The 23,275-nt window shown below is 39.4% G+C and overlaps 1 non-coding gene across 1 annotated transcript; it reads left to right on the forward strand.

Moving 5' to 3' along the window:
* The first annotated feature begins 22,711 nt into the window (after positions 1 to 22,711).
* LOC132228994 (U1 spliceosomal RNA) lies at positions 22,712 to 22,875 on the forward strand. The gene has a single exon (XR_009451577.1). It is a non-coding gene; the product is annotated as a U1 spliceosomal RNA (small nuclear RNA).
* The last annotated feature ends 400 nt before the right edge of the window (positions 22,876 to 23,275 follow it).

Consider the following 23,275-nt stretch of genomic DNA (forward strand, 5'->3'; position numbering starts at 1 on the left):
TGTCAGCTCTGACACGCGTGTCATAGGTCTGCCATCACTGATCTAGTTACTGGAAAAGATTCAAATAAGAAGACTGGAAGGGGGGAGGGAGAGAGATACAAATAGAAAAGAGAGAAGGATGGAGAGAGAGAGAGAGAGAGAGAGAGAGAGAGAGAGAGAGAGAGAGAGAGAGAGAAACATTAATGTGAGAGAGACATATGGACTGGTTGTCTTCCACACCCACCCCAATAGGGGCCAGGGATCAAACCTGCAACCATGGTAGGTGCCATTGACTGGGAATTGAACCTGCAACCCTTTGGTCTGAGGACTGAAGCTTTAACCACTGAGCAACCTGCCAAGGCTGATATACTTCTTTCATCAGTTCCCTTCAGAAAGATCAGAGTAGTGATAAACAATAAAATCATATTGTCAATATGCATTCAATGCTATCATTTCTACTGTAGATATTTACCTTTAAATTTTACTTTTAAAACAATTGAATTAACTCTTTGACCTTTTAAAATCTTTAAAACTGTTATAGTCATTAACAAATAGTCCATTCACTCAATGATCATAAGTGCTAGAAGTATATTAGTTAAGAGAAAGTAGTCATTGCCTAAGACCAAGGTCTGTAAGTTTAGTATTGATGTTTTCTTCTACAGATTTTATTGCTATAGATCTTATATTTAGTTATTTGATCTACTTTGAGTTATTTTTTGTGAATGATGACAAAGAGCAATCCAGTTTCATTCTTTTTTAATGTGGTTTTCTAACTTTCCCAGCACCATTCATTGAAGAGGCTTTATATTCTCCACTGTGTCTGTTTCTCTGCCAATACCATGCTGTTTTTTTTTTTTAATAAGTCTTTATTGTTTAAAGTATTACTTATGACCCACTCCATCCTGCCCAGGCCTCCCCACCCCAGGCCTTCAGCACCTTATTGTCTTGTCTATGGGTTATGCATATATGCATACAAGGTCTTTGGTTGATTACCTCTCTCCCACCCTCCCCCACCTTTCCTCTGAGATTCCACACTCTGTTCCATGCTTCCATGTCTCTGGATCCACTCTGTTCATCAGTTTATTTTGTTACTTAGATTCTACATATGAGAGCAATCATGTGATACTTGTCTTTCTCTGACTGACTTATTTCACTTAGCATGATACTCTCCAGGTCCCAAGTTGTTTTGATTATTATTGTTTTCTAGTATAATTTGAAGCCAAGGAGTATGATGCTTTCTGTTTTTTGTTTTGTTTTGTTTTGTTTTTCTCTGGATTGCTTTGGCTATTTGGAGTCTTTTGGGATTCCTTACAAATCTGATTATTTTTGTTGTTGTCGTTCTCTTTCTTTCAAAAAATGCCATTAGGATTTAGATGGGGGTTGCATTAATCTGTATATTGCTTTGAGTAATATGGTCATTTTAATTGTGTTGATTCTTCCAATCCATGAACACATATGTCTTCAATTTTTTAAAATAATGTCTTGTGGTTTTTCAGTGTATAGGTCCTTCACAGCCTTTAAGTTTAAAATTAAAATTTTTATCTTTTGTTGCAAATAAAAAATGAATTTTTGTTGTGTTTTTTTATGATTTATTTTTCTGAAATTTTATTGATCATATATGGTAATACAATGAACTTTTTTACATTGATTTTGCATTCTGCAACTTTACTGTATGTATTTATGGTGGAATCCTTAGGGTTTATTTCTATAGAATCATCTCATATGCAAAAAGGAATAATTTTACTTATTTATTCCCAAATTGGAAGCCTTTCATTAATTTGACCTCGAAGGGAAGGGAAGTAAAAGTAAAAATAAATTAATGGAACTATATCAAACTAAAAAGCTTCTGCACAACAAAATAAATCATCACCCAAATTAAAAGATAATCAACCTAATGGGAGAAAATATCTGCAAAAATATCCCCAATAAGGGGTTAATAATCAAAATATATAAAGAACTCATATAACTCAAAGTAAAAAAAAAGAAAAAATCCAATTAAAAACTGGGCAGAGGACCTGAACAGACACTTCTCTCAAGAAAACATACAAATGGCCAACGACTATATGAAAAGATGTTCTACTTCACTACCCTATTAGGGAAACCACCTCACACCTGTTAGAATGGTTATTATCAACAAGACAAGTAACATCAAGTGTTGGAGAGGCTGTGGAACCAGTATGGAGGTTTCTCAAAAAATTAGGACTGTAATAACCACATCACACAGTCATCCCTCTTCGGAGTAACTACTTAAAAATTTTGAAAACATTTATTTGTAAAGATATATGCACTCCTGTCTTCTTTGCAGCATTATTCAAGGTGACTAAGACATTGAAACAACCAGTGTCCTTTGATAGATGATTGGATAAGGAAGACTTGGTTAATATATACAATGGATTCTACTCAGCCACGAGAAAAGATGAAATACTGCCACATATAACATGAGTGGATCTTGAGAATATCACACCAAGTGAAATCAGAGGGGAAAATTTAAGAACCATATGATTTCACTCATATGTCAGATATAAAATTGAACGCAACAAACAAACAAGACAAACAAAACCCAAAAACTCTTAGACAAAGACAACAGTATGGTAGTTACCAGAGGGAAAGCGGGATATGGGGAGGTAGTTAAAGTTAAAGGGGGACAAATATATATGGTGTTGAAAGGGGATTTGACTTTGGTGGTGGACACACACTGCAATATACATATGATGTATTATAGAAATGTAAACTTGAAACCTATATAATTTTGTTAACCAATGTCACCCCAATAAATTTAATAAAATTTTAAAAAGGAAAGTAGTCCCTGCCGAAGTTTTGCTATAGTAAATCATTCACTAAAGTAGTAATAAGGAGTTTCTTGTGAACATTAAGATCATTAACAACTTAAGAAGTGCCCTTATGTTTCCTAAGCGCCACCTAGAAAAGCATACCACAGCAGACTCTGCGTGCCCTGCAGGTAGCGGGCATTGTTTGATTAATGTTGCCGAACTAACATCAAGTTCAATAGCTAGGGATTATTCCAGAAAACATTAGGTTTCAGTGTAAGACTGGTATAAGTAGCAGCTAGGTGATATAGTTGATGAATGCAGACCTGAGAGAAAGCTCAAACATATCTGAACATTTTACCAAAAAAATTAAACTAATACATGAAAGGTTGATACAATCTACTGTTTTGCAAATCAACTTATCAAAAATCCATAAATATATGCTTGCTATATTAAATAATATTTGTGTGCGATAAACTATAGCCTGTGTTAGCCCAGTTGTTCTCTATACATGTGAATCTTTATAAGGTTTTCCATTTGAGTTACTATAATAGGTTTCTTGTGTCAAACACTTGTTCAAAAAAAGGAAAAAATGAGAGATAAAAAAAAGGGGAGATAGTATTTTAAAAGTAAGCATGTAAACACTTCTTGCACAATCCTTGAGTGTGCCAGCAAATATTAATCCAAACTTAATGGGTAATATAATTGATCTAAATAATTTAAATAAGTTAGAAAGCATTTTTTTTTTATTTTCTCAGACAAAAGTATAAGCAAATACTTGAAATAAATAGCTTCCCTTTGTTACAGGAAGAATGTTGCATATGAAGAGTGTGTTCTTATCAACTTTTAATATGTCCAAAATATATGAACTAGAGACACATGTGCTTCCTAAAGTGAGGAATCCAACTCTAATATATCTGACCATAAAGATGTTTTAATGAAGTTGTTTTCATTTCCCACAAAGATGAACCACAGTGTCTAATTAATCAGAGTTGCAAATATTAACTGCACTTAATTCACATGCAAAAACACAGTTTCAAGAAACTCATCCTATGAATAAAAGATAGGAAACATAATCATCTATGAGTGGGGAAAGACTAAAAAGTTAAAGTTTTATATTCATTATTCAAAAAACAGACTTTTAAAAAAATCTTTATTGTTGAAAGCATTATATATGTCCCTCTTGCCCCCCCCCATTAACTCAGTTAGCCCACCCCTACCTCCCACAGACATTCAATGGTAATTTCCAACAACATAATGAAGAAGACACAGAAATAAAACAAGAAAACTGATATTATTTTAAATGTTATTTATTCTTTATAGGTAAATTGTCAGGGCCAGCCTGACAGGGTGAGCCGGGCTGAGGTAGGGAGGTGGGAATTGAGAAAAGAAAGACAGGAAAGCAGGGTCGGGAGGACCCCAGTTCTCTCGATGAACTGAAGCGAGTTTATTAGTCATGCAATCTTATTTATACACAACACACTGAATAGGAGGTCTGTCAGGAGGAATGTATTCTTTGTTCCTCTTAATCTCTAAGGGAGGGACACAGCAGCAGGACAAGTTCTCAGTACAGCATATCTCAGTAAATAGTTACAGACTTCTTGGTAAGCTATGAAAGGCTGTTCTTATTCTACAAAGGTTGCTCTCATTCTACTGATAATCGCCATAAAAACAAGTCTGGAAAAACTGTGTGGGTAAGGGTCCCAGCCTTGCTAGCCCCTTCAGGTGCAAGGACCTTGCCAGCTTACATCTGGCCCCCAACAGTAAATGAGGCTACATTTAATTTAATATTTTACAATTCTCTATAACTAAAATTTGTGGAACTCTTTTAAAAATACTCTTTAACCCTAAAAAAATTAAGAAAGGACAATGGTTCCTGGGAGCATATCCGTGCAGCATCCACTTACTCTGACACCATTTTTAAACCTCCTAAGAAAAGACAATAGTTTACTACCGTCAAGATCTACATGTAAAAATCTCTAATAATATTTAGAGATCAACTGAAAAGTACCCTAATGTATAGAAAAACTAAAACTTTAGGGTAAATATTGCAATTTTCAACTACTATGAGATCAAAAACTATTTGTTACATAAATGTTCCCATAAATAAATAACATTTATCTGCAATATAGTGAATGTTCCAACATTAGACTTACATGAAAGGACAGCTTAATTAGCCGTAATTATCAAGGACAGCCTAATCAGCCTGGGATTTGGACATTTGCCCAGTGGTCTGCTGAACTCAGGTGCATAACCCCAGTTGAAGGATCATGTCACAGCACCATCTGTTTCTGATTCTGCCCAGATTTTTCTGCCCCTGTGCTCAATGTGCTCAAATATTTCTGCTTGGTTTATGAACTTAGGGTCATCTTAGACAAAACTGTGAAGCAGATGACATCTCTCCTTGGTATCCTGACATTTTCCCTTCAACTTCCTAGAAGTCCTATGACCTGCTCCCCAGGTACTCATGTGCTGGCCAAAGTCCTAAGCCACAGCAAACCATAAAGTCTGCCACATTTAGCAGCTCCCCAACCTCAAAAGTACTGCTTTCGCACCAACAGGTTCAGTCAGCATTCTCAGTTGTTAGCAATAGGCATCAAATACAACTAACGTAAAAACGTATTTCATTGGAAGGATACCAAGATGAGTATTTTTAAGCCTCTAAACCAGTCTCTACTTCTAAGAATGAAAGGTAGGGTTTTTATTTTTTTATTTAATTTTGCTTCTGCAAAGATACCATCCTATCTTTAAATCAATTAAGGTTTCCCTGTGCTAATCGGACTCAGGTATGATTTCTATCATTTGCAACCAAGAGTCCAAACTGATATGTGGTTATAGTTGGATAGTCAGATTATGTGTGACTTTGATTACCTCATTATACTTTATTTTCAAAAATTATATAAGAAACTTTTTATCTTTTGTAGTTAGATAATAATTTGTGTCTATAAACTGAGCAACAAAAGAAAAATGATGTATATTAATCATTTTGTAAATTATGCAACTTTCAATAATGTAATATGTGACTGAAATTTAGACACTACCCTACTTTCTTTAAAATCTCCACAATTTGCAATATCCACATTACCACCATTTATGGCATTTTTTGTTTCCCTCAAGTGTGTCAGGATTCCGTTGCCTTTGTCTATATTTCACTAAAGGGAGCTATGAAATGCAATTGCATCTCTAATACTATCTTACATGTTGTTAGGAAAAGAGGTTTTGGGTTCTTCACATAGCAGGAAGAGTCTCCCTATTGCTCTACAATCCTTCTCCTCAAATCTCTTCCACTTTCCCGTCCTTCTCTTAACTCCATCTACTATGTGTTTCATTGGTCCAAAGGATTCCCTTATTTTTTAAAATATATTTTTATTGATTCTAGAGAGGAAGGGAGAGGAGAGAGAGAGAGAGAGAGAAACATCAATGATGAGAGAGAATCATTGATCGGCTGCCTCCTGCACACTCCCTTCTGAGGTTTGAGCCCAAAACCCAGGCGTGTGCCCTGACTGGGAATCAAAACATGATATCCTGGCTCATAGATTGATGCTCAACTATTGAGCACACTGACTGGGCAGGAAATTCTATAATTTTTAAAAGATATATTCATTTGTCTACACAGTATAAATTGCAAACAATCTGCCAAAAAGTGACCTCATTAGAAGATTCAAATTTGCAATGTAAAATACATTGATATGTGAAAACCCTCTATATCAATAAATAAAATATGTGACCAAAATAAACACATCGAAATATTTTTTTTTTATCAGAGTCTGGAAGAAATTTTACCCAAGATAAAGTTAAATATTCACCCTATTTTAACCTTCATTTAACCATGAAACTTAAAGTCACATTATATTTCCATTATCTACAAAGATATAATGTGACTTTAATTAAGCGTTATGTTTAAGTGAAGGTTAAAATAGGGTGAATGTTAACTTTAATCTTGGGTAAATTCCTTTCATAATCTGATCAAGTGTAGACATTATGACATTTCTGGTGTCAACATCAATGTCTGAACATGGGATCTAATAAAATAATTAAGGGTTCTTACCTGAAGACTTGGATTGTATAGTTTAAAGACATTTATAACATACATCTTCATATTATACTTATTTATACAATTATGATACGTTACCTATTGGTTTATAAACTACTTGACAGAAAAAATTGGATCATCTCCATAATTACATATGTTTCAGTGTCTTCTGCATTGTTTGTTTTAAAATAAATCTGTGGGATTAAGAAAATTTGAAGTTATTATCTGGAAGAGGTCTATTATTCAAATATATACCTAATACATATCACTAATACTGTATACAGAAACATTTTTCTAAGTTATTCTCCCTCTTCTACTTCATCCTTCATCCACATACTGGCTCAGTGAAACAATCACCTGATAAAGTAAATATACTGAACCAGCAATATAAATGACCATTTTCTGGAGAAGAATTAGCATATTCAGATGATCAGTAAGCATTTGCTTTAGCAAGTATTTTTCTCATAAAAGGTAATACTTTGAGCAAAAGACTAAAACAGAAGGTTAAAAAAATAAAGGAAAACAATAAGAAATGCTTTGCTCAATTAGTAACTTAAAACTAGTCATGAGGTTGTTTTTACTGCCAATATTTTCTTTTAAGCAATCCTTTTACCCTCCATGCATAGCATAAGGTCTAGCACAAAATAGGTGCTTAATGACAAACACTACAAACAAATGTTTTACAAAGACATTAGCTTAAATTTTTACTAATGATAATGCCATGCACTGATTTGCTTTTTGCTGAAAAATGAGTTTTATGTAGTAAAAACATTTTCTTGCCTATGAACAAGCCTGGATGTGTATACAATTTTTTTAAGTCATTGATTTCATTCATATAACAAAGTGTTTTAGCAAATATTTGCAGCTAAATCCATTTGCAAAATGTTAATTTTACTTCTTACAATACTAAGAATTTATTGTTGTTAATAGCATATAACTATAATAATACAGAAGTGTGGCATCTGTAACAATTGAGCTATACAAACTAGAAATTATGAAATTGAGCAAAAGGATCAATTTCTTTGTGCTGAAGAATAACATATGAAAGACTAAGTATGTGTGCATGTTAAGTTGGTCAGGTGCAGAAGGATGGAGTCAATTGCATTCATCTTAAAGGAGGTTGAAAAACTGATGATAGGGTAATGAACACTGCAGAACTTAGAGCTTTATGAAGTTATAATATTTTGTCAGAATCTTCTCTTTCATTTAAAATGGTATTACCCTTGAATACAAAAAAAAAATCTTAATCCTCTTTCAGCTGTTGTGATCTTACTTGAATGTTCAGGTTTTTTTCTTTTCCACTTGAGTGTTCACAAGCTTCCAAAAACCCTTACCAGTTTTGCTGATAATTAAAAAGATAAAAAAAGTAAATTTTAAAAAAGAGCTGCACAAGGCAAGTGAGAAGTTATAAACTGCAACTATTTCCTAATGAAGAAGGTGTATCTATGTGTCTATATGAAGATACTTGGGGTCATGAATATAGTTGTTTTTTAGTTTTGTTTTATTTTTTTTCTGAACATTCTGCTTTAAATTTTTTACAAGTTGAAAAAAATTGTTATCTCTGGAACACTAGGACAATTCTTTAGAACCCACCACCACTCACAGTACTCCTGCATTGCCTGTTATGGCCACTAGAGTCAATGTGGGATAACAGGAAAGGCATCCTGCTGTGTGGTTTTTGTTTTTGTTTATTTTTAAGATTTATCTTTATTGCTGACAGCGTTGCAGATGTCCCCTTTTTCATTTTGCTGGCCTAAAACACGACATTGAAGCAAAAAGCCCAAATGTGTAAATGCTTACTTTCAAGTTATTGATTCAGAACCAGCCAATTGCAATAGAAGTATTAAAAGCATAAAACAGAGGAAGAGGTGCACAAAAACAGAATATAAGTAAAGAAACTTCCTTTATAATTTCACCTTCATGCTAGCCTTACTCCCAATGTGTTATTTTCAAAGAAATAGCAGCCTAATATTATTGCTAAAATTGTAAGTTTCTGATTTTAGAAAGCTCATTTTTATAATATTCTGTGTTTGGAAAGATGGTTTTACTATAAAATTGCTGGCCAAATCTAATGCAAGGGAAGAAAATAACATTGTGCAAAACTTTGCCCAAATTTACTAAATTTAGGGGACAGCGTTATCTTTTATTCTTTTAAAGAAGAAAAGGGATTAAGACACTTCTTTAAGCAAACTTCAACTGTAGCAGCATTACCCTCGGTTTCAATGTGTTCCTGCTGATCCGATTAAGAAGTGAAGTCACACAGGTGCATTATGTAGTTCACTTTAAAAGGAAAAGCAACAGACGTGATCAAAACATGTCTCCCCATGGCTGCACCGTCAGACAGGACCGCTTTAGGATACTAGCACAAAATGTGAATGAGAACTGCTATTTCCCAGAATTGTTAAATTACTATCTAATAATGGATATCAGGTGTTCTTTCCATTTTCTTCCTAGTCTAACTCTGTTTGTAAGGTTCAGTAAGAGGATCCGTAATTTTGACTACAGATATATCTGGCTTCCTGTTACCACCTACCTAAGTTAACTCTGTGGATATCTTATATGGTGTGTAGAAGCACTGAATGTTCTTTTCATAATGGTGCATTTAAAAGTATGACTTAAATAAAATCTTCATTATACCATTAAATAACTCCCGTACTCTATGAATTGTTGTAAAATAAAACTATCTTTCCAATAAAGAGAACATTAGATCACATTAGCAAATTTTGCTAAAGGAACACTAATCACATTTACTTCTCCATCTATTATCTATTGTGTACCTAAGATGTTACAGTCCATGTCCTGTGTGACTGGAATTTAACAACAAACAAAGGAAGACAAAAAATTGCCTACCCTCATTACAGTCATATTCTAGGAGTAGTAAAAAAAAACTACAATAAAAAACATAACTGAAATGTGTGGTTGGGAAGGGTGATATTAATTTTGTGGAGAAAAAATACAGAGCACAAAATAGTTGTAGCATATAGGATAGGAAGAGTGCCGTTTACAAATATGGTTATAAGAAAAGGCCTCCTTTATGTGACATTTGGTTAAAAAAAAAAAACCCAAAGGAAGTGAAAGAGATGTCCAAGTTGATTTTTATGGGAAGAATATTCTAGGCAGCAGCAAGGGCAAAAACATATAGTGTGCCTAAGTTTCAGGAGCAACAAAGATGTGAGGAGATGAGTGACAGGGAGTAAGTTCAGAGAGGTAACAGAGAAATAGATTGTGCGGGGCCTAGTAGATTGTTGGAAGGATTTTAGCTTCCCTTTGGATGAGATGGGAAGTTATCGCAGAGTTTAAAGCAGCGTGTAGACAATGTCTCATGCTGGGTGCAGTGAGAGAAGAGGTTGCTAGAGAACACCTGTGTGACCTGGCTGACCAGTTGCAGCTCTAACAAGCCTCCAGGTAAGAGATGTTTATGGCTTGCACAGGGTGAGTGAAATGGTAAGTGGCCATATTTTTAACAAATACTGAACACAAACCCACAGCATTTGCTGATAGACTGGAAGGTTGGTATGAAAAAAAGAAATGTGAGATGGGTGATCCCAAGGTTTTTGGTCTTACTACTCAGAAAGTGGAAATTGCGTTTTCTGAAATAAAGACTGTGGGAAAAGAAGTTTTGAAAGGAAATCAGGATTAGGAATACTCTCACAATCTGGGACCGCTGTCTCCTAACCCTCACCTGCCTGCCTGCCTGATCGCCCCTAACCACCTCTGCCTTGCCAGCCTGATGCCCCTAACTGCTCCCTGCTACCTGATCACCCCTAACTGCCCTCCCCTGCTGGCCTGATCACCCCTAACCATCTCTACCTCGGCCCCCACCACTGTGGCTTTGTCTGGAAGGACATCTGGAAGATGTCTGGTCTAATTAGCATATTACCCTTTTATTAGTATAGATGACTCTGCTGTCCCTTCTATACAATGAGGAACCTAATACTGCTTACCTGCACATATGTGTGTTCACATAAAATCCTTAGGAAATTGTCTGGCATAAAATGAGTCTTGCATAAATATTAATCTTGATCATAATAGCTTCTTTTTGTTTTTGAATAGATATTATTGGGGCTTCATCTTTTATAGTTGGTGATTTGGTTTCATGGTCAGGGATAGTCAGAAATATATTTCTACACACACCACATTTATTTTCAAATCTTATCATCTTTCCAAAGAAATAAAATACTTGAAAAATAACTGTTTTCCTAGGTTCAGAAAAAAATTTTAGTGCATTTATTCAAGTAAAGTACTTAGATTTCAAATATAACCTCTTTTTTACTCCCTCCCCTTAAAATGAATAATGGAGTACTAATTTTCCTAGATGATACTTACAAAGTTTAAAAGGAATTTGTATTCCCTTAAATTTATGGGGCATGGACATATATAAATTAACTAATTATCAAGCCTATAGATTCACAGGTCTATATAGAACAACTACACTCTTATATAAGAAAAGGCCAAGGAGGAGAAAGGGAAAATTTACTTTAAGTACTTCCACTAAGTATTTCCATATATATATATATATATATATATATATATATATATATATATAATCACAATTTTATAAATAAAATGCACATGACATATATGAAATTATAATAGATAGTATACCAAATGTATATGGTTTTGACAATCTCTTGCAAATGGAAATTAATATGTTTTAAATAACTCAGACTCATCATGGCTTCATAGTTTTTCCTTTGCTGATAGAAGGCATCATGTTACTTAAATTCATACATGTGCAGGAATACCCCTTGACATTTCTTTAAGCCAACTGTAGAGGCTAAAATTATTTAGAAATAAAAACAAGATAAGGTGTAACTTAATATAAATTCTAAAAACAAGAATAATAGGAGTGGGTATAGAAGAGTTTGTTTCTCATAAATAAATTCAAGCTATGTAGAGTGAGCTTTATTTTTGAATGTATTTCTTCTTTGATTTAATTCTATAAAAATTAATATATCTACTATGAAGTAGCTAATCATTTTTACTAAGGCATAAAACTAAAACTGAGGATGAGACAATCTAAAAAAATAAGATGTTGTAAAGAATGATATGCATTAATTAAGGAAGATCATCCTGTTTGTTTGAGGTGTCAGGCTCAAGATGGGTACACATGAAGTCATCAGATCAAACCGGTCATTTGGACCAGGATCAGCTCCTGAGGGCATAGCAGATGTTGTAGATAGATTACTCTCCCAGGTGACCTGTCTTTTTTGCCTAACCTGTTTTGTGAACACAAAGTTATTTTAAAAATTTCAGCTGGTTTTAAAGTTTCTGTAAATCTTTGCTAGACTGTCTCAAAAGCTAGGTACTCCATACTCCTTCATGATCTCCTGGGACCCTGACCTTGGCACTATCATATTTTATTATAACTTATAACAATGTATTGCAATTTTAATAACAAGATAAATTTATCACCCTTGTGAACAACTAGAATTAGCATACTGGGATCATGTTTTATTCGTTATGTATCAACATAAATTAGCATAGTTTACAATACATAATGCTCATTCAATATATGTTTGTTGACTTGAATAAAACTTCTGGTTTCTATTGTTTTAAATATGCAATTCATGGTTTATCTATACTATCTAAAAAAAAAGAGTAATATGCAAATTAACTGTCACTTTGCAATAAAGATGGTGGCGCCCACAGCCAATAAGGAGGGAATATGCAAATTGATGCAACAAAGATGGAAGCGCTGGCTAGAGCCACGGAGCTGGCTGGAGTGGGCAGGAGGCTTGGCTTCCTTGGTTGCCCCAGCCGACTCCGTGGCCGCCACCCAGACAAAGCCATAGTGGCAGGGCCGAGGCAGAGGAGGTTAGGGGCGATCAGGCTAGAAGGGGAGGACAGTGAGGGTGATCAGGCCAGGGGTGGGGGAAGCTGGGGGTGAGCAGGATGGTGGGGGGGCAGTTGGGGTGAGCAGGCCAGCAGAGGGGGCAGTAGGGGGCAAGCAGACCAGCAGGGGGACCAGTTGGGGGCAAGCAGGCCGGCAGGAGGGTTAGTAGGGGATGAGCAGTCTGGTGGGGGGGGGCAGTTGGGGCCAAGCAGGCTAGCAAGGGGAGGCAGTAGGGGGCGAGCAGGCTGGCAGGGGTGTGCAGTTGGGAGCAATCAGGCCAGCAAGGGGGGATAATTGGGGGTGAGAAGGCCACTAGGGGGGTCATTGGGGGTGAGCAGGCCAGCAGGGAGGTGTCAGTTGGAGCCAAGCAGACCAGCAGAGGGGGCAGTAGGGGGCGAGCAGGCCAGCATGGGGGCCAGTTGAGGACAAGTAGGCCGGCAGGGGGTTAGTTGGGGGCGAGCAGTCTGGTGGAGGGGAAGTTGGGGCCAAGCAGGCCAGCGAGGGGGGCAGAAGGGGGTAAGCAGGCTGGCAGTGGCGTGCAGTTGGGGCAATCAGGCCGGTGGGGGGGGGTGCAGTTGGCAGTGAGCAGGCTGGCGGCAGGGCAGTAGGGAGTGAGAAGGCCAGTGGGGGGCAGGTGGAGGTGAACAGGCTGGCAGGCAGAGTGATTAGGGGCAATTAGTCAGGCAGGTAGGTAGGTGAGCAGTTAGGAGCCAGTGGTCCCGGATTGTGAGAGGGATGTCCGACTGCCGGCAGTCGGACATCCCTAATCAGGTCCCAGATTGGAGAGGGTGCAGGCCGGGCTGAGGGACACCCCCTCATGCATGAATTTTGTGCATCAGGCCACTAGTAGAAATATGTTTGTGTAAAAAAGACAGTCAACATTGGAGCTCCTGCACATCTCTGCAGGCACTTTTTCACCTCACTGTGTTCTTGGACTTATTCTTGTTCACCAGGCTGTTCCCAGTGCCCTCTTTAGAGTAAAGCATTCATTAATCTTCTTTATATTATTATTCCTTTCTAATAGTTTTTCTGGATAGCTTTTTCCTATGCCTTTGTCTAAAGCACCTCTTTTTTATATTTCAAAATACTTTATTTTTAAAACAGGTCACAACACTAAGCTTCTCGCCCATTTTGCAAATGTATGAGCTACAAATGCTTGGTCAGCATAAAGTGCTTTTTATATAGCTATTTGATAAAAGAGAAAGATGGTTGTTTCCTACAGGCAAAATAGTGCATAGCTCTTATTATTTTGCTAGGACTTGTATGATTGTACTTTAATAATTCTATTATAAAAACTTTACCTTATTCCTCTATAACAAGCATCAAACTTATGTGGTCATTTTCAACATAGTTGAGTACATATTAAAATACAGAAACCAATTTCATTTCCCATCAGTCTCACTCTGTCACTCCTCCCTTACATCATTAGATCTTTGTATAATTCCAGAATGCAATTCTATAAATGGTTTGGGGCTTAGTCTTGCAGTCTTAAAAATTGGAATTTATTACTATGTAGAGAAAGACAAGTCCTTTTCTCAGGGAGTGGACTCACAATAATCAAGGAAGAAAAGTTATGTAAAAATTTACAATAAAAAACAATCATATGAAAAAGAATATTTATACTCTTAGAACCAGCTTATTTGTATCCTAACAACACATCTAAGATGTTGAACAGGAAATATATAACAGTGCGTAATATTCTAAGTCAGTATACTCCCCCTGCCTCTTACCGAAGGAAAGATTGCCATGTTTTGATTAACTAGTCTCCTTACCCTATTTGGATTTTTACTGTAATATGTTTTTTTGTAATTTTTGTTCAGTGGATTAATACCTTTAATCAGATCCTATCTCTTTAAGGGGCTTTAGAATAGGCTTCTCCGCTATTTTATAGTTCAACTTCAGAGGTTTTTAATGTTTTATTTTAATCTGATTATCACATAGAATTTTAAATATTCAATTTGAAATGCATACTATTTCAAATTGTTGAGAATTGTAAAGGGAAGTAAACAAAAAACACACAAATATTTGCTTATTGTCTATTTGTTCCATATGTTGCTGGCTGGAAGACTGAGGGGGCTAACTTGCAAGGAATTTGTGTAGCCTGAAGGAACTGATAACAGCCCACAGCTCACATCAGTAAGGAAACAGGCATCTCAGGCCTACGTGGCAAGGAAATGAAGGCCACCACTGTAAGGTTATCATGTGTGTGATTTACATACAAAGAACTGCACATATTAATGTATACAATCTGATTAATTTGGACATATATAAGCTTTATGATAATATTGCCTGTCTCTCAGACTTAGCCAACACCCCCTCCACTAATATCAGTACTCCTGCATGGCCTTCAAGAAACTGGTTACTCATTTAGCTTACCACTTCCTCACTATATTGTTGTCCCTTAGACTAAAACTCAGTAAAGCCAGAGCCCAAACTCAGAGACCAAATCTTTCTTACCAACATTTTTGCTGACACTTTTATTGATTTTTGAATAAAATATTGGAATCTGAGTTCTCTTCTCTATCAAAATGGGTCTTTCCAAGAATATTGTGGGGATTTGTTGTAAATAGAAATCCAGGATGGAGATTCTCTGTAATTTCTTCTATGCCAAGATCCACCTGATTTCTAGTTTGATTATGAATTAGGATTAAAATACAACCTAGCTTAATCAATGAGGATGGCTCAATAGAACATATTTGGGCAACATGATCCAATTGTGTCTTATCAAAAGTAGGTATTATTTTGTGTGTTTGTGCATTTTTTTCATTTATCTTTATTGTTGAAAGTATTACAGATGTCCCCTGTTTTTCCCCCATTGACCCTCCCCTCTCCATCCTCCACCCCAAGCCTTCACCACTCTATTGTCTGTGTCCATGGGTTATGCATATACTTTCTTTGGTTAATCTCTCCTCTGCTTCCTTCTGAGATTCACCAGTCTGTTCCATTCTTCCATATCTCTGGATCTATTTTTTTGCCAGTTTATTCTGTTCATTAGACTCCATATATAGTTGAGATCATGTGATAGCTGTCTTTCTCTGACTGGCTTATTTCACTTAGCATAATACTCTACAAGTCTCTCTATGTTGTCTCAAAGGGTAAGAGATGCTTCATTTTTATAGCTGCATAGTATTTCATGGTGTAAGTGTACCACAACTTTTTTATCCATTCATCTACTGATGGTCACTTGGGCTGTTTCAGATCTGAGATATTATAAATAGTGAATATATGAATATAGAGATGCATATATTCTTTCTGATTGGTGTTTTGGGATTCTTAGGATATATGCCTAGAAGTGGGATCATTGGATCAAATGGCAGTTCCATTTTTAATGTTTTGAGGAAACTCCATACTGTTTTCCATAATGGCTACACCAGTCTGCATTCCCACCAGCAGTGTACTAGGGTTCCTTTTTCTCCACATCCTCTCCAGCACTTGTCATTTGTTGATTTGTTGATGGTAGTCATTCTGACAGGTGTGAGGTGATACCTCATTGTTGTTTTAATTTGCATCTCTCTGATGATCAGTGAGTTGGAAGAATTTTTTCATATGTCTCTTGGCCATCTGTATGTGCACTTTGGAAAGTGTCTATTTAAGTCCTTTGCCCAGTTTTTTAATTGGATTGTTTATCTTCCTTTTGTTAAGTTTTATGAGTTCTTTGTATATTTTGGAAATTAACCCCCTATCAGATATATCATTGGCAAATATATTCTCCCATACAATGGACTCCCTTTTCATTTTGTTGATGGTTTCTTTTGCTATGCAGGAGCTTTTTAATTTTGATGTAGTCCTATTTATTTTTCCTTTGTTTTCCTTGCTCTAGGACAGTGATGGCGAACCTATGACACACATGTCAGAGGTGACACGTGAACTAATTTTTTTGGTTGATTTTTCTTTGTTAAATGGCATTTAAATATATAAAAATAAATATCAAAAATATAAGTCTTTGTTTTACTATGGTTGAAAATATCAAAAAATTTCTATATGTGACACAGCACCAGAGTTAAGTTAGGGTTTTTCAAAATGCTGACACGCCGAGCTCAAAAGTTTCACCATCACTACTCTAGGAAAACTATTGGCTAACTTATTGGTGTTGGGAAAGATGTCAGATATTTTGCTGCCTATTGGTTTCTTCTGGATTTTTATGGTTAAAGGACTTACATTTAAGTCTTTTGCCCATTTTGAATTTATTCTTGGGTATGGTTTAAGTTGGTGGTCTAGTTTTATCTTTTTGCATGTACCTGTCCAATTTTCCCAATAGCATTTATTGAAGAGATCATTATTCTATTGTATGCTTTTGTCTCCTTTGCCAAATATTAATTGATTGTAATGGCTTGGGTTGATTTATGGGTTCTCTGTTCTGTTACATTCATCTATGTGCCTGTTCTTGTACCAGTACCAGGCTGTTTTGATTACAATGGTCTTTTAGTATAATTTTCTATCTGGTATTGTGATCCCTCCTACTCTGTTCTTCTTTCTCAAGATTGCTGTGGCTATTTGGGGTCTTTTTTGATGGAATATAAATTTTTAGAGTATTTGTTCTAGATATGAAATACACCATTTTTTAAAGGATTGCATTGAATCTATAGATTGCTTTGGGTAGTATGGAGATTTTTAAAATGTTAATTCTTCCAATCTATGAACATGATATCTTCTCCCATTTGTTTGTATCTTCTTCTATTTATTTTTTCAATGCCCTAGACTTTTCTGAGTACAGGTCTTTTGGAGCTCACTGAGTAGATGCCATAGGCAGATCTCACCCTCCCAAGCTAAACTAGTTTATGGACAGGAAATTATTGTTGAAATTAAATGGTGGCAGACATGTCCAAGGAATATTGTAGGGATTTGATTCCCTGTATGAACCTTGTGTAAGATGACTCTTCTATTGCAGATGGTAACTAGTGGACAGTAGAACAATATTGGAATGGTAGTAATACAAGGAAATAATATCATCAGTAGAAAGCCTTGTAGTGTGTGTAAAGAATGGTTGTGTTCACCATAGAAATCAACTGCTTCCACATGTCGCCTTTCCACAGCACCGTTTTCACTACAATATAAAAATTGAGTTGTGTCCATTTTCACACTGAATTTTTTGTTAAATCAACTTTTGTATTGGTCATTAAAAAAGTAGATAGGTTTCCCTCTTTAAACCCTAAAAGAATAGCAAGAACAACATTACATTTTATATGAGAACTAGAGGCCCGGTGCACAAAAATTTATGCACTTGGGGGTGGGGTGTCCTCAGCCTGGCCTGTGCCCTCTCGCAGTCTGGGACCCATCGGGGGATGACCACCTGCAGGCTTGGGCCCGCTCTCCAGGGTATTGGGCCTAAACTGGCAGTCAGACATCCCTCTGGCATCCCGGGAGCCCTTGCGTGATGTTCACTTGCCAGCAGGGAGCAGGCCTAAGCTTCAGTCAGACATCCTTAGCGCTGCTGAGGAGGCAGGAGAGGCTCCCACCACCACCGCTGTACTGGCAGCCATCAGCCTGGCTTGTGGCTGAGCAGAGCTCCCCCTGTGGGAGCGCACTGACCACCAGGGGGCAGCTCCTGCATTGAGCGTCTGCCCCCTGGTGGTCAGTGTGTGTCATAGTGACCAGTCATTCCCAGTTTTTCTGCTGTTAGGGTCAATTTGCATATTACCCTTTTAATATATAGGATATTGGGGCTCACAATGTTAAATCATACATGTACTTATAGTCTGGCCAAGTACTAACAACTTTCTTCAAACACATTTAACCAATTAAAAAATAATAATGCAAAACATCAAAACCTAATATCCTAAAAATATTATAACATGAGAACTTAATTGGTGTTAAAATAAACAAAGGATTTCCTAACCATGGAAAGAATCAGAATAAGAAAGCTCTGCTTCAATGTTGGTAAAAATGTGCCCCACAAGGAAAGGTTCTAAGATATTCTCTAAAGAAGCTATCACATAGATGCCATTAACCAGGGAAAATATCACAGCCAACTAAGATCTCAACCCTATTTTCTCGCATTCCTTCCAAATGCAAAGCCATAATGAAAACTTAGCTTTCACATTCATTGATTTAAAAGTTGGCCTTTTTAGATTATCTCTCAGAATCTTTGAACCAAACACAATTACTTCCTTTCATATGAAATTTATTAATATACATTGGAAATAATTTTTATTTCCCCACCTTCTAGTGTTATCCATCACTGTTTTCTGATTCATCATGTAATGTTGCATCAGCCCAAATCCAGATCTGAAAAATGAATGTATTATATACTTACTATGCTCTGACTAAATGCTGATTTGGCATGAGGCACCTAACTCATTTCTGTTAAACCACTATAGCCATATACTCTTTGCATAATTTCTATTTTTCATACATAGACTGCTTATTTATATGTGAGCCATTATTTTTAAGAAACAGTTTATTTCAACAAATATTTCTTTTCCATCTACTATTAGGAAAACACTCTGGTGGGTGCTAAATAACCATATAATGGGTAACAGATGGTCCTGTGTGTCAAGAACCTCACTGTCTGTACAGAGTACTTGGACACATCTACTTTGACAATTATACTCCCGTCCTGTGTCTATACTATCCTGGTTACAGCAAGGAGCAGGAAATCCAGGAGGCAGATCTATTGCTGCCCCAAAAGAAAAAGTAATTTGTCAAGTAACCATCCTACCCCTCATCTCCTGGTGTCACTTATCTCTGCTTTCCTAGGATATTAGTTTGTTGTGTATATTCTTGTTATCCAATCTACACTAATAAAAGACAAACATGCAAATTGACTGTACCTTCTCTATGCCTTAATCCATGCCCACCAGGCAATCAGAGCGACTGTATGCAAATTAACCCAACCAAGATGGCGGCCGGAAGCCACGGAGCTGGAGCAAGCAAGAGGCTTGGTTGCCCCAATTATGGAGGAAGCCAAGCTTCCCGATTGCTGCGGCAAGCTCTGAGCTCCACTCAAAGCAACAAAGTTTCAATTATAAGAGATAAATAAACTCCAGATACCTGCTTTCAGCTGGCCGTGGCCACGGAGCTGGAGTGAGCAGCAGGCTTCCCTCCCACCCTCCCTGGCTGGCATTGAGCTCCTCTCAAGGCTACAAAGTTTCAATTATAGAAGGTAAATAAATCCCAGAATAAAAAAAAAAGAAAAAAAGGAGAGGCTGGGAGCTTCCATCGCCGGGGGGCTTGGCCAGCCTGAAAACGGCCCTCAACCTCTCATCCAGACTGGCCAGGCACCTCAGTGGGACCCCCCCATCCTAAAGGTGGTGTGGACAGCCTGAAAACAGCCATCAGTCCCTCTCCCAGGCTGGCCCAACCTCCATGGGGTGAGGGTCCCACTCGGGGAGAAGGGGGAACTTTACCAGCCTGCAAACAGCCATCAGCCCCTCACCCAGGCTGGCCAGGCACCCCAGTGGGGACCCGACCCTGAAGGGGCTGTGACCAGCCTGCAAACACCCATCAGTCCCTCACCCAGGCTGGCGAGTCACCCCAGCGGGACCCCTACCCTGATCCAGCAAACCAGCCGGCCCCCATCCATGCACCAGGCCTCTCTCTTATATAGTAAAAGGGTAATATGCAAACTGACCCTAACAGCAGAAAGACTGGGAATGACTGGTCACTATGACACACACTGACCACCAGGGGCAAGACCCTCAATGCAGGAGCTGCCCCCTGGTGGTCAGTGTGCTCCCACAAGGGAAGCTCTGCTCAGCCACAAGCCAGGCTGATGGCTGCCAGTACAGCGGTGGTGGTAGGAGCCTCTCCTGCCTCCTCAGCAGCGCTAAGGCTGTCTGACTGCAGCTTAGGCCTGCTTCCCGCTGGCAAGTGGACATCCCCTGAGGGCTGCCGGGCTGCAAGAGGGATGTCTGACTGCCAGCTTGGGCCCGATCCCCCAGGGAGCAGGCCTAACCCAGCAGGTGGACATCCTTCGAGGGTTCCCAGACTGCAAGAGGGCATAGGCCGGGCTGAGGGACACCCCAGGTGCACAAATTTATGTTCACCGGGCCTCTAGTGTTTTATACTAGAGGCCCGGTGCACAAAAATTTGTGCACTCGAGGGGGAAGACGAGGTCCCTCAGCCCGGCCAGTGCCCTCTTGCAGTCTGGACCCCTTGGTAGATAACGACCTGCTGGCTTAGGCCAGCTCCCAGGTGGCAGAGGGCAGGCTCAATCCCTAGGTGCAGCCCCTGGTCGGGCTCAGAGCAGGGCCGATTGGGGAGTTGGGGCGCCGTCCCCTGTCATGCACAGAGCAGGGCAGATCGGGAGGTTGCGATGCCACCCCTAGTCATGCTCAGGGTAGGGCCGATTGGTGGGTTGGGGCACCGCCTCCTGTCACACTCAAGGCAGGGTCAATAGGGAGGTTGCAGTGCCACCTCCTGTCATGCACAGAGCAGGGCCAATCAGGGGGTTGGGCGCTGCCCCCTATCATTCACAGAGCAGGGGGGATCAGGGGGTTGGGGTGCCGCCACTGTCACACTCAGGGCAGGACCAATGGGGGGCTGGGGTTGGGGCGCCGCACCCTGTCACACACAGAGCCACAGGGCGATCAGGTGGTTGTGGAGCTCCCCCATGTCACGCACAGAGCAGGGCCGATCGGGGGTTGAGGAGCTCCCCCCTGTCACGCACAGAGCAGGGCTGATCAGTGTGTTGGGGCGCCGCACCCTGGAACAGAGCAGGGTGGATAGGGAGGTTGTGGCCACGCCCCCTGTCACACACAGAGCTGCAGGGCGATCAGGGGGTTGGGGAGCTCCCCCCTGTCACGCACAGAGCAGGGCTGATCACGGGGTTGAGGAGCTCCCCCCTGTCAGGAACAGAGCAGGGCGGATAGGGAGGTTGTGGCCACGCCCCCTGTCACACACAGAGCTGCAGGGCGATCAGGGGGTTGGGGAGCTCCCCCCTGTCACGCACAGAGCAGGGCTGATCACGGGGTTGAGGAGCTCCCCCCTGTCAGGAACAGAGCAGGGCGGATAGGGAGGTTGTGGCCACGCCCCCTGTCACACACAGAGCTGCAGGGCGATCAGGGGGTTGGGGAGCTCCCCCCTGTCACGCACAGAGCAGGGCTGATCACGGGGTTGAGGAGCTCCCCCCTGTCAGGAACAGAGCAGGGCGGATAGGGAGGTTGTGGCCACGCCCCCTGTCACACACAGAGCCGCAGGGCAATCAGGGGGTTTGGTCGCTGCCCCCTGTCACGCTGATCCCGGTGCTGGGAGGCCTCGTGGCTCCGCTGATCCCGGTGCTGGGAGGCCTCGTGGCTCCGCTGATCCAGGTGCTGGGAGGCATATTACTCTTTTACTATATAGGATAGAAGCCTGGTGCACAGGTGGGGGCCGGCTGGTTTGCCCTGAAGTGTGTCCTGGATCAGGGTGGGGGTCCCGCTTGGGTGCCTGGCCAGCCTGGGTGAGGCGCTGAGGGCCATTTTCAGGCTGGCGGGTGACTGAAGCTCCCAACCTGTCCTTTTTTCCTTTTTTTTTTTAATTCTGGGCTAGCTTTAGATCTGAGACTCCGCTCCAGCTATGAGACCTCCACTACTGAAAGCAGGTTTCTGGCCTTTGTTTACCCTTCTGTATTTGAAACAATGTTGCAGTCCTGCTGGCTGAAGCCCGGGGTTTTGTTTAGCTTCTATATTTGTTACAATGTTGCTTAGAGTGCAGCTGAGAGGCCGGCAAGGCAGGCGGGGAAGCTTTGCTCCCTCTGTCACTGAAGCAAGCAAGCCTCCCTGTTGTCGTCAGCTGCCTGGCTGCTGGCTGCCATCTTGGCTGGCAGTTAATTTGCATATCTCCCTGATTAGCCAATGGGAAGGGTAGAGTTCGTACTCTAATTACCATGTTTCTCTTTTATTAGATAGGATTAACCTAGCATGTCCTCCTCTTGCTCAAATGTGACTCAGGTTCCAAAATTACCTTTTGTTTAATCCCTACAACTATTAGCCCTGCCTTCCAATTGCCTGAGTTAGAGATCATGTGTTTGCCTGGACATAGTATAGGCTCTGGCATAAAAAAAAGAAAGGGTGAACTTTGTATTAATAAAAACATGTTAGGCATTCCCAGAACTTTTCTTGTAGAAATTATTATTACAGTATCTGTAAAATGTGTCTTAAAAACTTATATGATGATATACCTACCTGGCAGGGGAGCTACCATGATCATGAAGATGGTTTTCCCAGGGCGAGACCTATCCATTGCACTTCGAATGTGCTGATCCCTGCGATTTCCCCAAATGTGGGAAATTTGACTGCATAATTTGTGGTAGTGGGAGACTGCATTCGTGTTCTCCCCTTAAAAAACAAAACAAAACAAAAAAAAAATTTATATGATAAGTGCAATTTACATATTATAAACTGTGTATCTAATTTTACTGTTTTAAAAAATCACATGAAGAAGTCCACAAAGTATTATAATTATTATACTGAAGAAACTGAGACCAAGAAAGATTAAGTGACTCGTTCAGCACCACAGTGTAATTAAGAACAGAGTCAATGTAGGTCTTTTTAGACTCAGTGATGTGCCCCTTTATCACACTGTGCTGACAGCACAAGCCAGTCCTGATGCTTCAGTTTTCTGTCTCCACATCCTCTCCATCTGGCTGACTCCACATAAAGAAGCCTCATTTCCTCCTTTCTCTTCAGGAACTCACAGTTTCTGTTCTGGGTGTCTTTGTGTTTATTTAACATTCTCTTA

This window comes from Myotis daubentonii, chromosome 2, assembly GCF_963259705.1.
Source record: "Myotis daubentonii chromosome 2, mMyoDau2.1, whole genome shotgun sequence".
Lineage (NCBI taxonomy): Eukaryota > Metazoa > Chordata > Mammalia > Chiroptera > Vespertilionidae > Myotis > Myotis daubentonii.